The sequence below is a fragment of the Aulonocara sp. 'chitande type north' Nkhata Bay genome, linkage group LG5, assembly GCF_057382095.1.
Source record: "Aulonocara sp. 'chitande type north' Nkhata Bay isolate Kocher_YH1m ecotype deep benthic linkage group LG5, A_spYH_male_GT1.1, whole genome shotgun sequence".
NCBI classification, from domain to species: domain Eukaryota; kingdom Metazoa; phylum Chordata; class Actinopteri; order Cichliformes; family Cichlidae; genus Aulonocara; species Aulonocara sp. 'chitande type north' Nkhata Bay.
This window is the reverse complement of record NC_141348.1, coordinates 11089416-11114013: the sequence shown is the minus strand read 5'-3', so window position 1 is coordinate 11114013 and position 24598 is coordinate 11089416.

Genomic DNA, 24598 nt, shown 5'->3' with positions numbered 1-24598 from the left:
TTTGGTAAGCCGTGGTGCAGCCTCTGAGTCCAAGTGTGTGTGAACTGTTTTTGTTGGATGTGTGGTTAACTTAGTAAAGCTGACATGGAGCAAACTAGGAAAAAATGTTAATCCCATCTGAAATCTGCATGTGCTACGAGCTTCTACAAAAAATATAAAAAGTTCATGTTATTTTTACCTTTTTTAAATATAACAATACAGTTTCCAATTAAGAGACTTTGAGCATTTAAATAACATGCACGCTATGAAAAACTGCTTTGCTTATAGTAAATTGGCCTAAAGGTGCATTTACACAATGGTGGCCTGAGGGCGAACAAATCGTGAACTAGCAGCAGGCACTGGAGGTTGTGCTGGTGGTGGCTCCAACTTATACCTGAAAAACCCAAAACTTATTTCCAGGACACCTTCAGTGGTTTAGTCGGGCCTATTACTTGGGAGGTTAAAGCTGCAAAGTAGACAGAGTAAAAAATATGACAGCAAACAGTTCAGCTTTTTACTTTGCTGCAAGACCCAAAGTTCTGAAAAGTGCTGTGGTGGAGTTTTGCCACAGTAAGGGATACATGTAGATCTCTGATATCTCTAGAAACGAATCCATTACATGCGGCTAATTTGTATGAAAAGCACAAGTTACAAAACAAATCAGCTGGATTCACTGCAAATGGAAACAAAAGTCCGGAGTCAGCTGTGATCAGATCTGATCCTCTGCTTATCATCAGATAGCATGTGGAGCCACCCAGAGATTCCACACAAACCACATCTGCTCAGCATATGACCTCGCAGCCATGCCATACGGTCCTGTATGGCTGCCAGAGTCAGCAGGGCTCTGCTCTGATGCGCCTTTGCAGAGAAAAATGAGTCAACATGAAGAAGAAACACAAGACATGAGGGATGAGACTGAAGCAGCGGTATACAGGAAATAAGTGGGAAGACAACAGCACTGAGGCAGCTATAGCTTATTGATCTGTGGTGAATTTGTCTTGTGAGTTCATTGTGTTGTATGAATGTGTGCTTCGGTTATTTCTTCCAGATGATGAAATCTTATTGCCTGCCGATCAAGTGACTTACAAGGTGATTTGTGGTGACCTTACCAGCACTTATGTACCCAGCCTGCATCCTCTGTGCCGTCATTCTTACATCTTGGCTGACTTTCTCTCATCAAATAACCTGTAATCCCTTCATCATATTCAATCTGCCGACACTTTGACCTTGCAGAACAAATCATTTTGACAGTGGAGCGCTCGGGGGTTTAACCTGCTGGTGTCTGAGCCTGCTTACGCACACAAATGAATCCATGCATTCGCATCTCAAAGCGTGCATGCATTGTACACATTGTATTGTTTTGTATCTGTGTCGGAGCGGAAACAGGTCTCTCTTGCTGCCAGTAAAGTCCCATTAATCACCCATGCAGCCACAAGGCAGGCCAGGCCAAGCCAGTGAATCGAGCTGTATGCCTGTAACGCTAAACCACAATGCCTTACTGCATATGAGCATTGTCCATCCTCCATCGATCACGCATCTGGATCCCATTGTCTCATGCCCCGACATCAGACAGTCATCTGGAGCCCATGGAAGAAGAGAGAAGGAACAGAGGGGAAGAGGGGCACTCCGATTACTGGTAGAGTGATTAATCATAACCATATTGGAAGCAGGATGAGGCAATGACAGAGTTGGACCACAGGGCAGAATGATAATGGCTACTCCTCTGGGTTTGGGGTGTCAGTGATACTGTAAGAATGATGAGCTGAGCCCAAAAGGTGAATGTTAGGCCTGCATTAGAAGTTAGAGGGTAAGACTTCAAATCTTCAGAGAAATGAGGGTGAATTAGCACTTTGCATTAGCAATCATAGTTCTGCTTTACATTAGTATAATCCACACTGGTAGACTTGCACACTCTTTCTGTGATTTTATAAAACCATAGATTCCACTTCCACATTAAGATCACTCCTTGTGCGCCATATCATTTGTTGCAGGGATCCTTGTCCCGCCTAGCACTGAACAGACCTGTCAAGGTGAAATATGAATTCAGCCTCTCCAAAACGGGGCAAGCATGCTAACCAATTAACTAGAGGATACGACTTATTACTAAAGGATACAGAGCCTACACATCCGTGGTCATTATTCTAGCCTTTCAGGAAGCGTAGCCCTCATGCAGTTTCTGCCCATGTTTCCATTTAAACAAGTATGATTTAATTTCCTTAAGCTAGGATGGTATACCACAAATATATCGTTTACAGTAAAATAGGAAAAGGGTCATGTGAAATGCTTAAATGTAATTTGAAATTGTTGAGTGGTTTTCACCATTTTGTGATTTAACCCTTTAAAACACAAGTTTCATACAGACCGCCTGGAATTACTTTGTAAATTTGTTTGTAAAATTAAAAAAAAATTCTCATCTTTCAGAAACCCTTTGAATTTTCTCTCTATGCCAAAATGGTTGAGGAGTTTCAGTAATGAGAAATGCACATGGTAAAATCCAATCTGATTTGGACAGTCGAAAAAGGGTTAACCTCTTAAGATTGTTAGTCGTAGGGTTAAGGTCACATTTATCCCTTTATATGGAATTTTCACCAGTTTGACACATTTAGATGTGAAGAAGAGGAACTGAGGGTCTGTGAGCACAAAATAGGAAAGGAGTCCAGACTAGGTGAACAAATAAATGTGGATAAATACACAAGGAGGGACAGTTAGTAAAAAACAGGTGAACTTGGATACTTATTAGAAAGTTGAAAGGAACAAAGGAGAGAAAAAACAAAATTATAACAAGGGGCTGTCTTTTAAAATAAAATGGGAGGTAAAGGAAAAGAAACATGAGAGTTGGCTCCAGCTCAGCAGATAGAGCAAGTCATCTACTGATTGGAGGTTTGGCTGTTCAATCCCTGAATTCAGTCTGAGTGTCAAAGGATCTCGAGGTGTTCCTGACGGGTTCATCGGAGTATGAATGTGTGTGAATGTTAAGCAGAAAACACTGTGATGTAGAAAAAAGCGCTTGTATCCATGTGTGTGTGAAACATGTTGTATATAGTAATTTGAGGGCTTCACAATAGAAAAACACTGTATAAGAACTAATTCATTCACAATGATTCAGTGTAACAAATGTTAGATGGAGTCACAGGTAAAACCATGGACATATGAAATAATACGTTTTGAATAAATGGTTTAAAAAGCTAACTATCTTTGATATGTAACTAATATGTTACATATCAAGGTGCTGATGATGAGCGGTTCTGTGATCCTAGTTCGCACACATTCCTATATGCTTTTATCCACTGTGGTTAAAAAAAAGGAATGATATTAATCCAAGTGTAATTAAAGGCTTTGTGACTTGTAGTTTTGCATTACTCATTAAATATGCTAAAGTTATTATACAGCTGATTCTGATTGCTTTAGGTGGGAGGCACCCACTGACTTTACATGGAAGGACCCAAGTACAATTTTGCACTTGCAGGCACATGCAGCCTGCAAGTGCTTAAAAGGCAACACTTCCCTTTACGTTAAGCCAAAAGTAACACTTATTGGACTGCTGCTGATGTCTGAAGAATGAGAAGTTGATAGAGGAGAACAGGAAATGGTTCAGAAAAGTAAGGAGGTACAAAGTATATCTTTGGTTTTTGACAGAAAATATGGAGGGAGTTGAGACTGCATGAAGGGATGACTGACCTACTGTGAAGAAATTAAGTTAGCCAAAAAGTTGTTTTCCTTGTGTACTGTATTATAGAACTATACTCTATAGTCTACCTGTCAAAGACTTCGTGGAATATTTCTGAGGATCACATCAGGAAATACCTGCTGGGCGGCACCCACAGCTGTTTGTCTGTTCCTACTGTGTTTTCATAGAAATGACCTAAAACTGAAGCTCCACACTGTCCACCACTCGTAGTTCACCTCCCTACAGAGACAGCTCCGACACAGCAACTCCCATTAACTTCACCAGAATGCCTTTGGGCTTTAATCTCTAAATTCTTCCCAAGTTCACTCAGTGACAGTCCTCTTGAAACGTGGCAGGAGAGAGGAAGTGCTGCTGACAGGCAGAACATTTAAAAAAGAAAATCAATAAAAGTCTCTTGTGATTTTGGGTGAGCCTCTCCAGATTCTGGACACCACACAAAACTTTCAAATCCCCCCCAAATAAAAAAAATAAACTGTCTCCTTCTTTGCTTTCAGCCTCCACCTCTACTCACAACAACACCAGCCTGTGTTCAAAGGAATTCATTAAATGGATGGAGTGTGAATTATGACTGGTCTTCCAAAACCTCTTACCCTCTATCCCCGAGAGACCTTAAATAAGAGACAGCTCCAAAAAACTCTTCTTGCTTTAGTTTACAATCAAAGAATGTAATCTTAAATGAACACAAAGATATACTATTGAAAAACCTCCATTACCAAGGTTACCTACAAGTAAGAGATGTTGCTAGCTACAGTGCTAGTAACTGCTAAAGTTTATCATTTTGAAGCAACAATTGATACTAGAAATTACTTAAAGGAAGCCCACAGCAAGCTCAAACCAAATCATCAAGCAAGTTTGCTGTTATATACAGATTTTTCGCTTACTGTAACCAACATTTATATGGTTGTTTAATTATCAGTAGTCTCACAATAAAAGCCTACAAAATAAAACTGAATAACCCAAAATAATATGTTTGAAACCATGAAGTCAGTCGTAAGTAAAAAACATATGAAGCACACTGCAGGATCCTTAATTGCCAGAAACAATTACACTAGGCGGCTAATATGTACTTACATGTAAATGTGTTAATAATGTCTCTAAACACTTTCCTGTGATTTTTATGTTGGCTTGAAATAAAATAGCTCACTCTGCTGTTACTGCAGATTACTGCAACTTAATACAAATTCTGTATGAGTATCTCTTTCATAATTTCGAGAAGCAAAGTGTGAAATGGGCACGGTGGATTGGTGTGTCTGTTACATGTTTCCCGTGATACTGGGTTGAAATACCATGATCAGTTATGTCAAATGCTGTTATTAAATCCAAAAATAGAAGAACAGAGCATTCATCTACTTCTCTCTTCATTAATTGTCATTAGTTATTAACAGAGATGATTACTTTTTTCAAGTAACGAGTAAAGTAAGGGATTACTATTGCAAAAACGGTAATTAGATTACAGTTACTTTCCCGTAGGAACGCTGCGTTACTGCGTTACTAAAACCGTGATTTTTTGCGAGAATGTCTCACGACAGTGACGTAAGCGAGTGCGCCGTTGGTGACAACAGCTGTGTGCAGATCAACAGTGGATCATATATCGAGTGCAGGAGAGAGTATGAGCGTGCAGCGTTTAAAGCGTGGAAGTACTGACCTTACTTTGAGTTTGATTCCATAAAAAGTGACCAAAACATTAGCGTCCATCGTGCGTGGGAAGAAAACTTCTTTTTACAGCGAAAAAAAACCCCCTAAACTTCCGAGCAAGCACCGAGTGCGCAACGCCGTAATGGGAAATTCACAGAGAAACTCGTGGATTCTTCAACTGACCGCGGCACACCTGCACCAGGGTAAACCTCCGCCTACCGCAGTCCTGCTTTACAGGTGAAAATAGAGCAACAGGACCGCTGAGTCTTTGACTTTATTTATGTTCTGCTGTGTTTTACTTGCATCTATTTGAAAGAGTGAGTGAAAACACAAAAAATATTTTATTTTATGTGCTGGAATGTGCAGAAAATAGGTTTAATGTTGCTTATGTTTAATTTTTACTTGATGCATAAAGTTAAAAGATTAAAACTGATAAAACAAGTTAAAAAAAGAGACTTTTCCATTTGATTACATTTTGTATGATGAATTATGCAGAAAAAGTAGAATTGGGCTGAAAGATCTATCGCTTTATCACCTCTTCAGGTTGTAAATCGTGTTTTTAAAAAGTAACTAAGTAACTAAGTAATTAATTACTTTTGAAAATAAGTAATCAGTAAAGTAACGGGATTACTTTTTTGGGGAAGTAATCAGTAATTAGTTACTGATTACTTTTTTCAAGTAACTTGACCAACACTGGTTATTAATCTCTGGCTCTCCTCCACAGCATGTCATTTATCCTATCTTATTTCTCTCACCCCAGCCAGTTGCGGCAGATGGCCACCCCTCCCTGAGCCTGGTTTTTCCTTCCCACTGTCGCCAAAGTGCTTGCTCATAGGGGGTCATATGATTGTTGGGTTTTCCTCTGTATGTATTGTTGTAGGTTCTAAGATAAGATAAGATAAGATAAGATAAGATAAGATAACCTTTATTAGTCCCACACGTGGGAAATTTGTTTTGTCACAGCAGGAAGTGGACAGTGCAAAAGTTATGACGCAAAAATTAGAATACAATAAGAATAAATACAGTACACAGCTGTACAGAATAGAATAAAATAATATACTATATACAGTAGAATAAAATAGAATAAAAATATACAATAAGATAAAAATAGAATACGAATGCTATATACAACTGAGTAAAAATACAACGATGCCAGAAAAGATTATTGCACTTAGTGTTATTGCACATGTGTGGATGTGTGTGTTTGTTCAGTTAAAGTCTTTGTTGTGGAGTCTGACAGCAGTGGGGAGGAAAGACCTGCGAAATCTCTCCGTCCCACACCGTGGGTGCCGCAGTCTCCCACTGAAGGAGCTGCTCAGTGCTGTCACAGTCTGCTGCATGGGGTGGGAGATGTTGTCCATCAGGGATGACAGCTTAGCCGCCATTCTCCTGTCACTCACCACCTCCACTGGGTCCAGAGGGCATCCTAGAACAGAGCTACCTTACAATATAAAGCGCATTGAGGCGACTGTTGTTGTGATTTGGCGCTGTATAAATAAAATTGAATTGAATTGAATTAGAAACTCTTAGAACAGTTTCAGTAGCATGCAGATGATAAAGCCCAGCCATAAAAACCTTCTGAGTAAATTCAGAGGAGGAAAAGAATCATAGCACCAGAGATTCCAGTCTAATCAAAAAGGACCAACAATATTTTCCAGCAACTCCTTGCTTCCAAAGCAACCGCAGCCTTGCCTGGACTTCAGCATTGCAGCACTCTTCCTCCATCTGTGTCCGCAGGAGCTCCGGCAGCACTGAGCACTAACATCATTGGCTAATATTGGATAAACGGAGGCAACCAAGAGCCTGAATCACCAAGACTTAAAAAAGTACCATGATTCCCCATAGAAAGCTGAGGTGTTTGACAGAACCTGTCAGTCATACATCCAGTGAGCAGCAAGACCATCATAGACCAGTGAGCACACATTATCAACACAAAGACAGCAGCTAGCAACCAGTTTGGCGAAGCCAAACACAGGCACAATCTTGAGTAAGGGGGACTATTGCCTATTAAATGTAATGACCGAACAAATACTTTCATGTAGCAAGTACGTTGCTATTGTTTCGTTATTGACATCAGTCTTATTCAGGCCTAAGCCCCAGTATCTGTCAATAATTATGACTAAGTTCCTGTAAGTTCAGGGTCTTTTTTTATGCATCTGCAAACAGGGTCAGTTCTGCCTGGTCATGGTCGCAAAGGTCATCTTCATATCTTTGTTCTTCTGTCCAGCTGCTAGTTCGTTTTCTCTATTCGTTTGAGCACAACAATTGCGTTAAACCCTGGACTGTGAGCCACAACACCAGCAAGTCTAAACAAAGTACTCTCCACCACTTGGTGAGAATTTGGCTTTGTTTTGACCCAACTAACAACGTATACCCTGCAAGTTTGAGCTAAATATCAATTGCAGACTAAACAATGTGAAATCAGTCATCAAGTGAAATCAAAAGAGGGTAGTGGCCAGACATGAAGTGCTCTGAACGCTGACATGGACTAAACATAAAATTCTTCTGGGCTTTTCCTGGATTTACTTCCTCTGACCAGACACATGCAGCCAGTAAATGGAAAGACTGTATTTTTTATTGAAATGAAACCAAACTGAAGGAAAGCATTAGCAAGTTTCCCCAATTCATCATTTACCTAACAGGCATAAAACATTTGAAAACAACCTTAGATGAGTTGATTTACATGTGTAGAGGTCAAGGTGGCCAATAATTTTATTTACTGATAAGATCTAATATTATTCCAACGTGTTGACAGTTTGATGTACCAAGAGCAAACCAGACATTTCAGTTGTAGCCTGGATCAGAGCAGGTTCTCAAAAAATATGAACAGATGAGCAGAACAGATGAACATCAAACATTTTGTGCTATCTTTGATCTGTGGATTAAAGTAATTGATGCTGAGTTTTATGGGATGGGCTGTGTTCAGTGTATGGAATATGTTCTCCGGCTGTGTGAGGCTTTGCCCGTAAGAATCTGGATGACTCATTACAACCCCACCACCCCACCCCTCAACCTTCACCGTCCAACCCCCATCAAACTCTCCAGTCAGACACCCCGAATCCTTCTCTGGCACCTCTCCTTCTTCCCCGTTCAGGGTGATAAGCCCCAATTATGAGTGCCCTCGTCCAGAGTTCACATGTGCACACACATGCAAAACTACATATAAGTTAAAAAGTATACACACACACATACACAGAGAGGTCTAGCAGTCAGGTGCTCCAGACAGCATTCCCACGTATGATTAGGCTTAGTGAGCCATCTCCTCTCTCCAACCTGTCGCCAGTAGCTCTGCTTGGCCTTAACACCCAGCCAGGCGGCTATGCAACACCACTGTCTGTGTCCATGCGAGATAGTGTGTGTGTGTGTGTGTAAGTATGCATCCCCAAATCCAGGCCCCGTGTGTGTTGAATTTCTCTTTCACATACAGCTACGCAGTGTGTGCGAGAGAGAGTGTGTCTGCTGTCTGCAGCCCCTAAAGCTGTGTGGATTAGTGACAGGACCTCACCAGAGCATGACAAGGCTTTTGTCTCTGGAGCCCAGTGGTTTCATGGTAGAGCATATTCGTGTGTGTGTGTGTGTGTGTGTGTGTGTGTGTGTGTGTGTGTGTGTGTGTGTGTGTGTGTGTGTGTGTTGCCATGTGTGAGTGCATCTGAAAGTATGTACCAGAAGAGTTATTTGTTATTTTGATTTCCCGGCTTTTATTTCTTAATCATAGTCTGGAGATGGCTCAGCAGAAGAGGTGAATAAGGCATGCTTATCATTGTATGTGTGTCTTTGGGTAATCATACTGTACTGGTGTCTTGCTTTGCTGGAGCTGCAGTGTCTCCAGCAGTCATTCCACAGGACCTCAACCCAGCTTCTCCACACCTGACAAAATGATAAATTCTCATTGGATCAGTATAAAAAGATGTACTAGCAGGATCTTTCAAGCAGATCACTTCCATCCACTAATAGATCATCAGTCGACCCCTCAGCCAGTCAGTTGACCCTTTAAGAAACAGAGTATTTTATGATTTAACCTCCTAGGACCTGGCGTCCACATGTGTGGACATCACATTTTGGGTTATTTAGACCAAAATACTCAATTTTGCTCTACAAGGGCCTGATATCCACTCACAAGGACATTATACTGCTACTGTTCTATCAAAATTTTAAACGAATATCCTCATATTTGGCTCTTATTTTCCTTAAAAACAAAAATAAGGTAAAAAAAAATCTGGTAATTCTTTGTTTTTACATTCATTGGGCCCCAATCAGCCCAAATATCAAAGAGAAATTAAAAATGCATGCCGTGGAAGAGTTCGGGTCTTAGGAGGTTAAGACTTTATGATAAGGTTCTGAGGTTAGCTATAGATAGAAAAGTTAGCACGAGACGTAAAAAAAAAGTGCACTTTGAGCACAACCTTTGGACTGTGGAGTTGTTGAAAAGTCCAAAACTGTGGTGTAGCCAATATCTTGTTAATTTTGGCCTGGGATTCAGTTGTATTTATAGACTACGGATAAGATAAGAAGAAGATTAGACTCCAGAGGTCTAATAAGCTCACTTTTTCTCATTTCCACCCTAATTAGCAAAAAAAGCCTTAATTCAGCTTTTTTTTTTTTTTTTTTGTAGTTCAACCACAGTGGGGTTGGGAGAGGAGATAATATTCATGATATTTACCAGTCTTTTCAGGCGTGGTTATGCCAGCAAATTCACTATGACTGTGCAATGCTCAGAGAAATTGTAAAAAATCACGAGCAACATCTCAAACTCTGCAGGTCTTGGTTCGCATGTTAAATTACTTTACAGCACACTTAGAAAAACCCTGAACAAGTATGGTCTGTTTGGAAAAGTTGCCAGGAGAAGCCCTCTTCCATCTTTTCAAAGTTATATCTGAACAAACCATAAAACCGAAGACTGAAAAGCAAACTCAACATATCAGCAAAAACAACTCATATTAACAATTAAATTCAGTTTTATTTATACAGCACCAAATCACAACAACAGTCAACAGTCGAGGTGCTTTATATTGTAAGGTAGACCCTACAATAACACATACAGAGAAAACCCAACAATCATATGAGCCCCTATGAGAAAGCACTTTGGAAACAGTAGGAATGAAAAGAAATCCCTTTTAATAGGAAGAAACCTCCGGCAGAACCAAGCTCAGGGAGGGGCGGGGCCATCTGCTGCGACTGGTAAGGATGAGAGAAGGAAGACAGAACAAAAGACATGCTGTGGATTACACGCTAGCATGGTGGTGGAGATGTGGTGATTTGGGCTTGTTTTGCGGCCACAGGACATGGACATCAGCCACTTAGTCGAACACGAAATCTTCTTCTTTACCAAATGACTCCAGCGTCAAATGTGAAGTCATCGGTCTAACAGCTAAAGCTTGGCTGAAACTGAGTCACACAACAGGAGAATGATTACGGTGTCAAATCTAAAACAGACTGGCTGAAAAATAAAAGGACCACTGGGCTGCAATGGCCATTTGATAGTCCAGACCTGGTTGACTGGTTGTGGGCTTACACAGATGTAGTTTTGGTTTCTTTGGATAGTTTCCCACCTTTTCAAAAATGCACAGTGGATGATTTCTTTGTATACCCATATTTTGATAAATTTATACACCAGTGAATAGAGATTCTAGAATTTTATTAATCTGTTATTTAACTGTTTTTAATGAAAATGTGTGTCTGAGCTTTGCACCCATACAGTATATACGCTGTATGTGTTTGCTAACCAGGGTTGTTAGTGTTAGCCGTCATCAACAAGTCTTGGCAAACTCGTATAAATATGCCAACTTCTGGCTCCAAACAAGAGAGAGAGAGAGTGAAACACTGAAGCTGACACTTTAAAATGCTGAGTCTGAAACCAGTGGGTGGCATCCAGCTTTGCTTTCAGTCTATGGTTTCCATCTATGACTCCTGTTTGAGCATACCAGCAGCAGGATATGATCCACAGGTAAACCGTTGAATAGAATTACCACTGAAAACTGAAAACTAGCCTTTTTATCATAATGTTGTGAAGACTTTGACATAAAAACAATAAATTCTGGGTTAGTTTAGGAAAACTGAGGTTTGAGGAACACTGTTGTCATAATTGCAATAATAAACCAGCATACATTTCTGTGGGTTTATTATCCAATCTGTAAATATTTTTCAGACTTTGATAATAAAATGGACCCTGTGAAAAAATTATAATCATCACTTAGTTCCATGATACTGTTTGAACTATAGGGGCCATTTTTTGCAAAAGAATGCAGAGGTAACATTTTATGGTTTTTATTTGTTTCAAAATTCAAATTCAAATTTTATTTGTCACGTACACAGTCATACACAGTACGATATGCAGTGAAATGCTTAGACAACTGCTCGTGACCTAAAGAAAACAAAAAAGGAAAAGGCTATGAATAAGATAGGAAATAAATATGAAAAATTAAAAAGGGTAAATTTAACTAGGAAGGAATAAAATATAAATTAAGGTTAAAAATTAAATAACTGTACAACACAAATTAGAATGAAGGGTATATTTAACTGGGAAAGAATAAGATAAAATATATAAATTAAAGTTGGAAAATAAAATAACTGTACAACAAAATACACAATACACAGTATAGAACTATATAAGAATGTATGAAGAAATATAAATAAATAAATAAATAAATAAATAAATATATACACAATAACAGCAGCTGTACAAGTATTAACTGGAAACGAAGAATATAGTGACCAGTTTTGTTGTCATATCTAGAATTTTTTTTTAATAAGCTGGCTATCTGACAAAAAAAAAAGCAGCAACATCTTGCCTCCCAATCAAAAAAAGGAAATCCAGGGAGATTGATAATGGCAAAACATCAAAAGCATTTTAACCTCTGCAGACTATTTATATGACCGCTCTCATACCCAGGTCTCACTGCCCCTTCCCTGTAAAACCACAGCAGTGCCTCCCATTGCTGTCTAGTGACTGCTGTACCTATGACTTTATCCCCTGCTGGTCAATGTACATACCAAATCTAAGTGTGTGTGTTTTCCTGTTTTCCACACTGCTAGAGCTCCAACCCTATTGTCCCTTGGGGGTCGTGCTCGTGTGACGGTGTGTGGTGGTGATTGGGGTTCATGGGGCTGAAGCTGTGGTTTTCCGTGGAACTGAAATTCCAACTGGAAATACCAGAGCTTTGACCTCACACAGAAAAGATCTCCCAGTCCAAATCCCTGTCTGCCATCTGATAGTCCAACACTGAGACACACGGTGGTGTACAGGGGAAAACCTAAGAGACTAGTTGGAACTAGGAAATGTTGGGACACAAGATTTGGTTTCACAGAAGTAGTCTTAAAAACATACAAGTTGACACTGAACAATAAAATAAACGGACAATAAATAAATGAAAAAATCTGGGCAAAAAAAAAGAGGGAGACAAAAAACAGAAGATTACAGTCAAAATAAATAACTTCAAAATTCTTGTGGACATGTTATGCTTTAAATAATTAAGCTATAATCCTTTTCCATTTTTAGAAACAGTCTTTACTCATCATACATGTCTGGCAGTCTTTCACGGCTCCATCTAATCCATTTGCTTCAAGTCTATTAACACCATGAGTCCATGCTAGGTTGTGCTTAGCTATGAGCAACAACTCAAAAGTTTTAAAAAAAAGTATTTTGTTTTCTTTTAGCCAATGAGAAACACAGCACAGAAAAGTCAAGGTTCTAACTGGGAGGGCAGCTGAAACACGCGTGCTTAACGTGATCAGAGGTACAGACACAAAGAAGTCAGCTAAAGCAGAATAACAACATGAAAATGAGCAGTTAGATTTCCCTTTGAATAAATGTTAACATTTGAGTAAGAGGGTGAGACATTTGCTGAAGACTTTCCATTTGGTTTCAGTGAATTTTAATTCTAATCATTCATTATTTTCATCAAGCTTTTATTCCAACTACTGCAAGAGCATTGATTGATTGATAGTAGGCCTTCTAAGTATTTCTCTAAGTATTTTCTTCTAAGTATTTTGGTGTACACAAAAAGCTGGACAGCTTTTGTTTGAAGGTTTGGGTAAATATTAGTTCATTCAAGTTTTGTTTATTATTTTTAGCTGCCCACAATAAAATAGCAAACTATCTACAGCTCTGGCTCTGTGTCGCCATGGGTTAACTTGACAAGAAGTGTAATGTCTCCATGCACCAGGCTCATTTGTTATTGCAACAATAGTCCTTATAAAATCCTCATGAATCCTGTTCTTTAATGTGCCTAAAGATTTCTACCTGGTTAGTGACAAAGGTGGGCACATGAGAAGTAGTGTAGACACATGTTTAATATTTTGTGTGTGTTTGCAAATTCTATACACCTCTGCAAACTACAGGGTGGGCCATTTATTATAGATACACCGTAATAAAATGGGAATGGTTGGTGATATTAAAGTCCTGTTTGTGGCACATTAGTATATGTGAGGGGGCAAACTGCTCAAGATGGGTGGTGACCATGGTGGCCATTTAGAAGTCGGCCATCTTGGATACAACTTTTGTTTTTTCAATAGGAAGAGGGCCATGTGACACATCAAACTTATTGGTAATGTCACAAGAAAAACAATGGTGTGCTTGGTTTCAACGTAACTTTATTCTTTCATGAGTTATTTACAAGTTTCTGACCACTTGTAAAATGTGTTCAATGTGCTGCCCATTGTGTTGGATTGTCAATGCAACCCTCTTCTCACACTCTTCACACACCGATAGCAACACCGCAGGAGAAATGCCAGCACAGGCATCCAGTATCCGTAGTTTCAGATGCTGCACATCTCGTATCTTCACACCATAGACAATTGCCTTCAGATGACCCCAAAGATAAAAGTCTAAGGGGGTCAGATCGGGAGACCTTGGGGGCCATTCAACTGGCCCACGACGACCAATCCACTTTCCAGGAAACTGTTCATCTAGGAATGCTCGGACCTGGCACCCATAATGTGGTGGTGCACCATCTTGCTGGAAAAACTCAGGGAACGTGCTAGCTTCAATGCACAAAGAGGGAAACACATCATCATGTAGCAATTTCAAATATCCAGTGGCCTTGAGGTTTCCATTGATGAAGAATGGACCCACTATCGTTGTACCCCATATACCACACCAAACCATCACTTTTGTTGTTCCAACAGTCTTGGAGGGATCCATCCAATGTGGGTTAGTGTCAGACCAATAGCGGTGGTTTTGTTTGTTAACTTCACCATTCACATAAAAGTTTGCCTCATCACTGAACAAAATCTTCTGCGTGAACTGAGGGTCCTGTTCAAATTTTTGTTTTGCCCATTCTGCAAATTCTGTGCGCCGATCTGGGTCATCCTCGTTGAGATGCTGCAGTAGCTGGAGTTTGTGAGTAGCTAATATCCGCCGAAGGGATGTTCGACTAATGCCACTCTCCAGTGACATGCGGCGAGTGCTATGCTGTGGGCTCTTGCTGAATGAAGCTAGGACAGCCACTGATGTTTCTTCATTAGTGACAGTTTTCTTGCGTCCACGTTTTGGCAAATCCAACACTGAACCAGTTTCACGAAACTTAGCAAGCAGTTTGCTAACTGTAGCATGGGAGATGGGTGGTGTCGTAAGGTGTCTTGCATTGAAATCTGCTGCAATGACCCGGTTACTGCATTCACCAGATATCAACACAATTTCGATCCGCTCATCACGTGTTAACCTCTTCGACATGCCAATGGCTGTGAACAAAGAGAAACTTGTAAATAACTCATGAAAGAATAACGTTACGTTGAACCCAAGCACACCATTGTTTTTCTTCTGACATTACCAATAAGTTTGATGTGTCACATGGCCCTCTTCCTACTGAAAAAACAAAAGTTGTATCCAAGATGGCCGACTTCTAAATGGCCACCATGGTCACCACCCATCTTGAGGAGTTTGCCCCCTCACATATACTAATGTGCCACAAACAGGACTTTAATATCACCAACCATTCCCATTTTATTACGGTGTATCTATATAAATGGCCCACCCTGTATAGCCTGGGCATCATTAAAGGAGGATGTTAGTGGTAAATCCCTGAAGGCACTCAGCCTTCACAGTAACAGCGAGAGGTGAAGCCATTCAGCGCCCTCAGAAAACAGAGGAATGAACCAAATTAAATTCAGCTGTGAGTGTGTCTCTCTACGTGTGAGTGTGTGTGTCAACACATGGGCCAAAATGACACTGAGCTGGACGGGAAAGGGAAACACTCAGCAAGAGCAAAGCTCAGCAGCCTGGAGAGGTTGGTTGTTGTTGTTTTCACACTGGTGCTGTGGTTAATGCCTTAAATATTTGAGAAATCTTCATGGTTGAAAGCAGCTATCTGGTTTCCTGTTGTCTCATGGCTCCAACAAGGTAGATGAAGATGACCAAGAATCTTTTCCAGGAACTTGAGAAAACTCTTAGGGTCTTTTAGTTAAAAGTTAAAATAGCAACCAGATAATTAGGTGTAGGGTTGGGTCGCATTATTCTCATGTTTAAGAACCACAGCTTCCAAAACTCAACTATCTACCATGCATTTCTTTTACCTTACAACTCTGCTGTTTGATGATTTTTATCTGAGTATGTCACGAAGGTGAAAAGGGGTAGAAGTGAATCTAAACCCTTTAATAAGTGATTAGTTGTATATTAAAAGGTGAAGATTGTGTTATATGGCATCTGTTTCATGTGTAGTACTCTCAAAGTCCTTCCAGATGTCTGTCTCTGCAAAAATGGTCAACAAACCTTGAAATATCATCTTCAGTCCATGTTGAAAAATCTTTCAGAATGGTTTATCGTGATTACAAGCAAAGCAATCAGTGACAAAACTAGTGAAACCATGTGGGCGAGGAACAAGTCACAGTTTATTCGTGACAAATCTGTAACCGCCATGAGTTTGTCATTCGCCAACACACTCAGCTCTGACGTTGCTCAACTTCTGTGAATTCTAAGGAGACGAGGAATGAATTGGTGAGGAAAAGCTTGTGTGAGGGTCAAGTTCACTGAATGTTAACTTGAGTAGAATCAGAATCAGAGTACTTTATTGATCCCTAGGGGAAACTATGTGTAGTTTATGAATTTCTTCACAGATAAAATGTTAACCATAAGAGAGAAAAACATCCACAGCCGTCCAACAGATGTGTCATTAAGGACAGCAATGTTAATTACTGCTGATATTTCCTTTCTCTCCAATTTATCCAAGTCTGCCAAGGAAATGAGGACACACTTGGTATTAAAGGAACTGCAGTGCAGTGGACTGGATTCTATTTATGTGATAGATTCCATTTCATGCATATAAAGGGGAATCTTCTTTACACACAAAAGTTAGTCCCGGCGTTCCACAGGGTTCTGAGCTGGGACCAGTGCTTTTTACATTATACATGGTTCCCTTAGGTATTAGAAAACACTGCATGCATTATATCCATGAAGCCTTATGACACAACTAGTTTAAACTATACGCATGTCTTAAAGACCCAAAGGCCTAGATGACCTCTATTTCCTTCTTCTAAATTCAGAAAAAAAAGACCCTTGTACGCCAGCTTAAAAATCTTAGAAATATAATATCTAAACAGATACTTACTTCAAATGGTATTACCTTAGCCCCCAATAACATTGTGAGAAATCTTGGAGTAATTTTTCATTGGCAGACACATTAAACAAATATGTAGGACTGCTTTCATTCATCTGCCCAATATCTCTAAGAGTAGAAACATGCTGAAAAGCTAGTTCCTGCATTTATTACTTCAAGGCTAAATCAATAATGTAAATCAATATTACCATCTTACTCTGAAAGATCACTGAAAAGCATTTAGTTAAATCAGAGTGCTGCAGCAAGAGTACTAACAAGGACAAAAAAGACATAGCTTATCAGAATCAGAATCAGAAAGGGTTTTATTGCCAAATGTTGAGTGGGTTTACAACATTAGGAAATTGCTGCGGTGCTTCAGTGCAAACATACTGTTATAAATTAAGCTTAAATAGACATGAAAATAAAAATGTGAATAAGAATTAAAAGTGCTAAGTAGATAGATAGATATATACATGATATATACATGAGTGCAGGTGGTGATCAGTGCCAAACATGGAATGATGCAGTGAACACAGCGTAGGGTCATGTGTTAGTGGTGGGAACAGTCATACGGTTATTGTTCATGTGTCCAACAGCAGAGGGGAAGAAACTGTTCTTATGGCGAGAGGTTCTGGTGCGAATGGACCGGAGCCTCCTGCCTGAGGGGAGCAGGTCAAACAGACTGTGTCCAGGGTGAGAAGGGTCAGCTGAGATCCGAGCTGCACGCCACAGTGTCCTGGAGGTGTATAGGTCCTGCAGAGATGGGAGTCTGCAGCCAATCACCTTCTCAGCAGAGCGCACAACACGCTGCAGTCTCTGTTTGTCCCTGATAGTGGCTCCAGCGTACCACACGGTGATGGAGGAGGTGAGGATGGACTCGATGATTGCAGTGTAGAATTGCATCATCGTCGATGTTGGCAGGTTGAATTTCTTCAGCTGCCTCAGGAAGTACATCCTCTGCTGGGCTTTCTTAATGACAGAGGTGATGGTGGGCTCCCACTTCAGGTCCTGGGTGATGGTGGTACCCAGGAAGCGGAATGAGTCCACAGAGGTGATGGGGGTGTCAGTCAGGATGATGGGGGGGAGTGGGGCTGTGTGCTTCCTGAAGTCCACAATAATCTCCACTGTCTTCTGGGCATTCAGCACCAGGTTGTTGCGGCTGCACCAGGACACCAGACGTTCAACCTCCCTCCTGTAGGCAGACTCATCCCCGTCCGAGATGAGCCCAATAACGGTGGTGTCATCTGCAAACTTGATTAGCTTGACAGACTGGTGGGTGGAGGTGCAGCAGTTAGTATACAGGGAGAGAGCAGGGGAGAAAGAACACAGCCCTGAGGGGAGCCGGTGCTGATGGTCCGGGAGTCCGAGACATTCTTTCCCAGCCTCACATGCTGCTTCCTGTCCGTCAGGAAGTCAGTGATCCACCGGCAGATGGGATCAGGCACATTCATCTGGGAAAGCTTGCCTCGGAGATGGTCTGGAAGGATGGTGTTGAAGGCAGAGCTGAAGTCCACAAACAGGATCCTGGCGTAGGTTCCTGGGGAGTCCAGATGCTGTAGGATGAAGTGTAGGGCCATGTTGATGGCGTCATCTACAGACCTGTTGGCTCTGTATGCAAACTGCAGGGGGTCCAGGAGGGGGGCCGTGAGGGTCTTGAGATGGGAGAGAACCAGGCGCTCAAAAGACTTCATGACCACAGATGTCAGAGCCACAGGTCTGTAGTCATTTAGTCCAGTGATCCTAGGTTTCTTGGGGACAGGGATTATGGTAGAGGACTTGAAGCAGGCAGGCACATGACATGCCTGCAGTGAGGAGTTGAAAATGCCAGAAAACACTGGGGCCAGCTCGTTTGCACAGTGTCTGAGGGTGGCAGGAGACACACCGTCTGGGCCGGGAGCTTTTCGAGCATTCAGACTCTTAAACTGCTTCCTCACATCTGCTTCATGAATATGAAGAGTTGTAGTGGGAGGAGGTGGTGTGAAATCCTCTTTTGTGTGGGGTGAGGAGGGGGGTGTTGTAGGTGAAGTGTTTGAAGGTGGTGATGGCTCTATGGAGGGGGGAGAGGTGGGGGAATGAGTGTCCAAAGTGTCTCTATTGTTGGGGCCGTTGGAGGTGTGAAGGCTGCCTGATGGCTCGTCAAAACGGCAGTAAAAGTCGTTGAGGGTGTTGGCCAAGAGCAAGTCATCAGTGGAGTGGGGGGTTTTAGGCTTGTAGTTTGTGATATTCCTAAAACCTTTCCACACAGAGGCCGAGTCATTCTCTGAGATCTGCTGCTGCATCTTCTCAGAGTGCTGATGTTTAGCAACGTCCGCTTCTTTAGTGAACCTGTACTTGGCCTCTCTGTAGCAGTCCCTGTCTCCGCTTCTGAATGCCTTTCTCTTTTCCAGCCACAGCTTTTTGAGTTTAGGAGTAAACCAGGGTTTGTCATTGTTATAACTCACCCTGGTGCGTGATGGCACAATGCTGTCCTCACAGAAGTGGATATAGGAGGTGACGGTGTCCGTAAACTCGTCCAAGCTGTTAGAAGCAGCCTTCATTGTGTCCCAGTCTGTAGACTCCAAACACGTGCGAAGCTCCTCCACAGCCTCGTTGCTCCACAGTTTTTTGGTCCTCACGACAGGTTTGGAGAGCTTCAGCCTCTGTCTGTACGCGGGGATTAGGTGGATCATGACGTGGTCAGAAAGTCCGAGTGAAGCGCGGGGCCCCGCTGATCGTGCTGTAACAGTGGTCTAATGTCCTCTCCTCTCTGGTCGGGCATTTAATATACTGCTTGTATTTGGGAAGCTCATGGCTCAGATTGGCTTTGTTAAAGTCCCCAAGAGCAATGATGAGAGAGTCCGGGAATGTCCGCTCCATGTGCAGTATCTGCTCCGCAAGTGCGCACTGAGCTGCCTGCGCATCCGCATCTGCCGGGATGTAAACAGCGGCCAGGATGAATGAAGCAAACTCCCGTGGAGAGTAAAACGGTTTGCAGTGAATAAAAAGGTATTCCAGAGAGGACGAGCAGTGCTGAGCAATCACTGTTACATCTGTGCACCAGCCACTATTAATGTAGAAGCAGACACCTCCACCTTTGGTCTTACCAGAGAGAGAGGCCTGCCGGTCCGCGCGCAGCAGATGAAAGCCCTCCAGCTTGAGCGCGCAGTCCGGGATGTCCTCACAGAGCCACGACTCCGTAAAACATAAGACACAGGAGGAGGCAAAGTCTCTGTTCATGCTTCTCATCAGGGCCAGCTCGTCTATTTTATTCCTGAGTGAGCGTACATTGGAAAGGAAGATCCCAGGAAGAGCAGTTTGCAGTCCACGTCTCCTCAGACGCACGAGTGCGCCGGCTTGCTTACCTCTCTTTCGGCGTCTCACTTTCCTGATCAGAGTCTGCAGTAAATCTGCCGCAGATGCGACAAATATTGGAAGTAAATCCACAGGTGTTGTAGTCCTGTAGTTAAGAAGCTCTTCTCTGGTGTAAGAATATCCAGAGGAGTGCCCAGACACAGAAGTTATGCACAAAAACAAAACAGAAGTAACGCACGGAAGCACCAGGGCATCCATACGCGGCGCCATCTTGGATCAGAAAGATCTGTCCCACATTAGCTTCAACTAAGTGGCTCCCTGTTAAATTGTATTTAAAACACTTCTCCTCACATAGGTGAATAATCAGGTCCTTATCTTAAAGACCCCGTAGTACTGTATTATCCTAACCGAGTACCTGACTCTCTGGCTTACAGTACTTGTGGTTCCTAGAGTTTTGAAAAGTAGAACAGCAGTCAGAGCCTTCAGCTTTCAAACTACTGTGGATCCAGTCAGTTTGGAATTGAGAGACCAGCATTCTCATTAGCCTTTAAATGTTCCTTTAGATAAAGTTTATACTAGTATATAGTATAGGATTGGAGGTAATCTTACACTATCCTTTAGTTATGCTGCAGTAGGCTGCTGGGGGCCTCCCATGATGCCCTGAGCATTTCTTCTTCACTCACCGTTTTTAATAACTTGTGTTTTTAAACTCCATTACTGTATTTTTTTATTAGCAATTATTGAACTGTGGTTCTCTGTCTTATACTTTGCCCTTTTTTCTTGTCTCTTTCTGCTCTCTTCTCTCTCCCTTCACCCCCAACTGGTCGAGGAAGAGGACTTCCCCTCTCTGATCCTGGTTCTGCTTGAGGTTTCTTCCTGCTAAAAGGGAGTTTTTCCTTCCTACTGTCCCCGAGTGTTTGCTCATACAGAGTTATTTGATTGTTGTTGTTTTTTTCTCTGTTAGTGTATGGTTTACCCTACAAATATAAAGTGTCTTGATGTGACTCATAGGGGGTTATGCAGTTGTTGGGTTTCTTTCTGATTTTGCAAAGTCTTTACAATATCAAATGCTTTGAGGTGACCTTTGTGATTGAATTGAATGTCACACCACTAAAAGCAAATTCGTGAAGTTTCGGGAACTGCTAGGCCTCGAGCAGGGACTTTTTAGGTGGAAAAACAATCTTCCCGGAACTTAATTTAAATCCTGGTTCCTTTGCCTGATGGTTAAAATTAGTTCTTCAAAATATCCCTATTGGCATACATACTGTACTCGCTATTACTTGGGCCGAGGCCAAAGCCACTCCTGTCAACCTGTGCATGGAGACCGAAACTTTTGGTGCTGACAGACAGGCCTTTTGGACACATACAAATCAAGTTTTTCCTCACTTGCTTCCCGCTAGCGAGGAAACTGTTTGCTTCTGAGTGACGCTGAGAAATAAACACATGCATAGTTGTGGTTTCTGTCACTAAAAACAGAGGAAGTCACAGCCAGTAAATGTGGGGAAAGAGAGCGCCAACAAACGCTAAAGTCAGCACCCATGTAGTCAACACCTCGAGGGCCCATCTCTCTGACTCTCACTCCCTCTTTTTCACTCATTACTGAATAATACTTTGTGTGTGAGAGAGAGGGAGGGAGAGAGAGTGTGTTATGTGTGCCCCTCACACAGCGTCAGCCCACTGTGGTAAACACTTTAATTTAATCATTAATTAAAGTGGGTTGACCCCTATCAGTAATGGTTCGGGGGTAAATCATCAAAACAAAACTTATCAGCCTCATTTTACCATCACATCATTGACCAAACATCTTTAATCATGCACTTATTGATTTGACTAAATCATTGCTTGAGTCTAATTTTAGTTTGTTCTTTATTTTTTTGTACTCTAAATTTCATGTCGTTAAAGTTTCTGAGGCTTGTCATCATCTTTCTAGTTTTATAATGTCTGATAGGTGGATGGATGCACACTACTTTTTTAAAATCAGTGGAAGAAGTAGTTGGAAAACAGGTGGAGGTGGTGCCTTTGAGTAGAAAAATGGAACGACCGTTAGTCAAGCGGACATTCACACTCTAATTCACCTGAATGAGGGTGAGGCAGGTGTAAAGGTGTAGATGCAAGAAGAAGTAGTGAAGATGGATGGCAAAGTTTTCTTGTTACATGACTACCCATATGGAAAAGATATATATAAATCTTATAAAGTTTGTATCTGTCTTGTGTGAAACTTGTATGAAAAGCATATAAGTGTGAAAACAGATATAAGATCCCTTGAAAAATTATATAATGAAACTTGTATGTTTTGGATTCTTACTAAAACAATGTATGAAAGTAATGTGAAAGTGGCCACTTTCATGAGTAAATCATGTAAGCCTTATATGATTTACTCATGAAAGTGGCCACTTTCATGAGTAATCACATATAAGTTTTTACTATTTCTTTTCCGTATGGGTACCTTCTGGAGTCAATAGCCAGTTTTTTAGGACTTAAATAGGGCAAGAAGTATTGAAAGAAACTTCTACCATAGTTTCTTTGGTCTGATCTAAAAAACTATCGTAGATTTAACGCTCTTGGTGAAGCTGAATTTAAAAAATAACTGTTTAAAGTTTTTAGAGCATGGCACTATCTTCTGCCAGTAAAAAAGGTGATGTCACTGAGTTGGTTGTTCAGTTGAATTTACATCTATGTTAGCTAACTAGTGTCAGAATCGATTACTCAATCTTTTTAAAATCAAGGATATACGTCCACTTTCATTCTCTGTCTCTTAAGCAGTAAGTGCTTGATTGGTGTTTGGCTAGCTGCATCGAAACAGAAAAATACATCACTTAGCTGCAGCGCTCAGGTTTGTAGAGCACTTTATGAATGAGACAGTGTGGAGGACAGCCTGTTAGAGTCAAGTGTCCTGGTGGCAGTGTTGCCGGCTTAGCGACGTTTTTTCTAAAAAGCGACTAGCGACAAATCTGGCGACTTTTTCTGGTGTTATTGGAGACTTATTTATGACAACTTTTTGATGTGAAAGCACGTATCGCTCTTACTCTCAACAAGCAGCGGTGCTTTGGCACGGTGCACCTCACCCATGCCAAAGCACTCACAGGCGGAGGATAGTCCTCCCCCAGCTGCAGGGCAGGAGATGTTCACACCTATGCGTCCAAACTGCAAATGAATCGCGCATGAGCGAAGCCGCTGCTCCCGCACTGAATGTAACGCAGTCAGTTCTTCTTTCACTGTGATGCTGTTTTGTGAATCACAAGATTTAAAACTACTTATAAAAACACACACACTCAAAGTAAGAGAGTGCCAATATCGGGTCACTTTTGCCGGTCCAAGCCCGGATAAAGGAGCAGGGTTGGAATTGTGACATTAAAAAACAATAATTGCTAAAATAAATTAAATTTGTAGTTCTAAATAAGTTCTAAATGCATTTAGGACGTTTTTTACTCACTTTATGTCTCTTCCACAATGTTATTTCTCTCTCCAACAACATAGGTTACAATTACATTAGCAAGACCAATTATGCAAACTAGGCGATGAGGTCATTTAGCGACTTCTAGCGACTTTTGGGACAGCCAATAGCAATTTTCCTTACTGTGGAGTTGGCAACACTGCCTGGTGGTTCACTGAAGCCTCTAAGGAAGGAATGGATGGAAAGAAGCCACCCCGTAATCTTTTATTTCATTATAATACTACATACTATGTCTGCGTATTTGCAGGTAAGCAGGTACAAAATAGTCAGAATTTAACCTTGGTGTAAGGTTAAGTTGGGAAAGTTGGCTATTAATTCCCATTATTTATGTTTTTGTCTATTTATTGATAGTGTGTATAGGGTAAATTAGCCATGGAGCTAACTGTTAGCAGCTAAAGCTAATTCACCAGTCCATGTGGCGACCTCGTGGCTTTTTTTTAGCTAACTGTAATCACAGTGATATAAGACTGGTAATCACAGTAGCTTTTCTTTATTTTGATATCATTTATACTACTGTATGAAGTATTTGTTGTTTTGAGTTCAAAACATACCAGGCCAGTCACTTTAACACAGCGAGCCTAGCAAAAGTCTGGAGACTGTGTACAAAATATGTCTGTATATTTGCAAATGGGTAGGTCATACAGTAAAGGCAGACTTATAAAGCCACACGAGTTTTAACTGATTTTAATTCAAGTGTGCAACAAATACATATAATGAGAGCTGGATGTTGTTTTCAGTGAAACAGACAGTGAATTCTAATATATTTGAAAAAGCCAATGAAAGATGTCAGTGAACAGACAAGCAGCCAGATCCCACTCAGCCTTGGTTAACATTAGTCAAACTACAAAAAGAAACAGAAAGCTTGGGGGTACCAATAATCTTGTTTTTTGGCTACAGATTTTGCATGTTCTGTTTGTAGAGATCTGTCATTTACAAAGCTGTTGTGACTGAGGGGTACACAATGATCTCAATGCATGTTTATGCATCATTATGACTACAATCACTCAGACTTGTTCAGCCAGT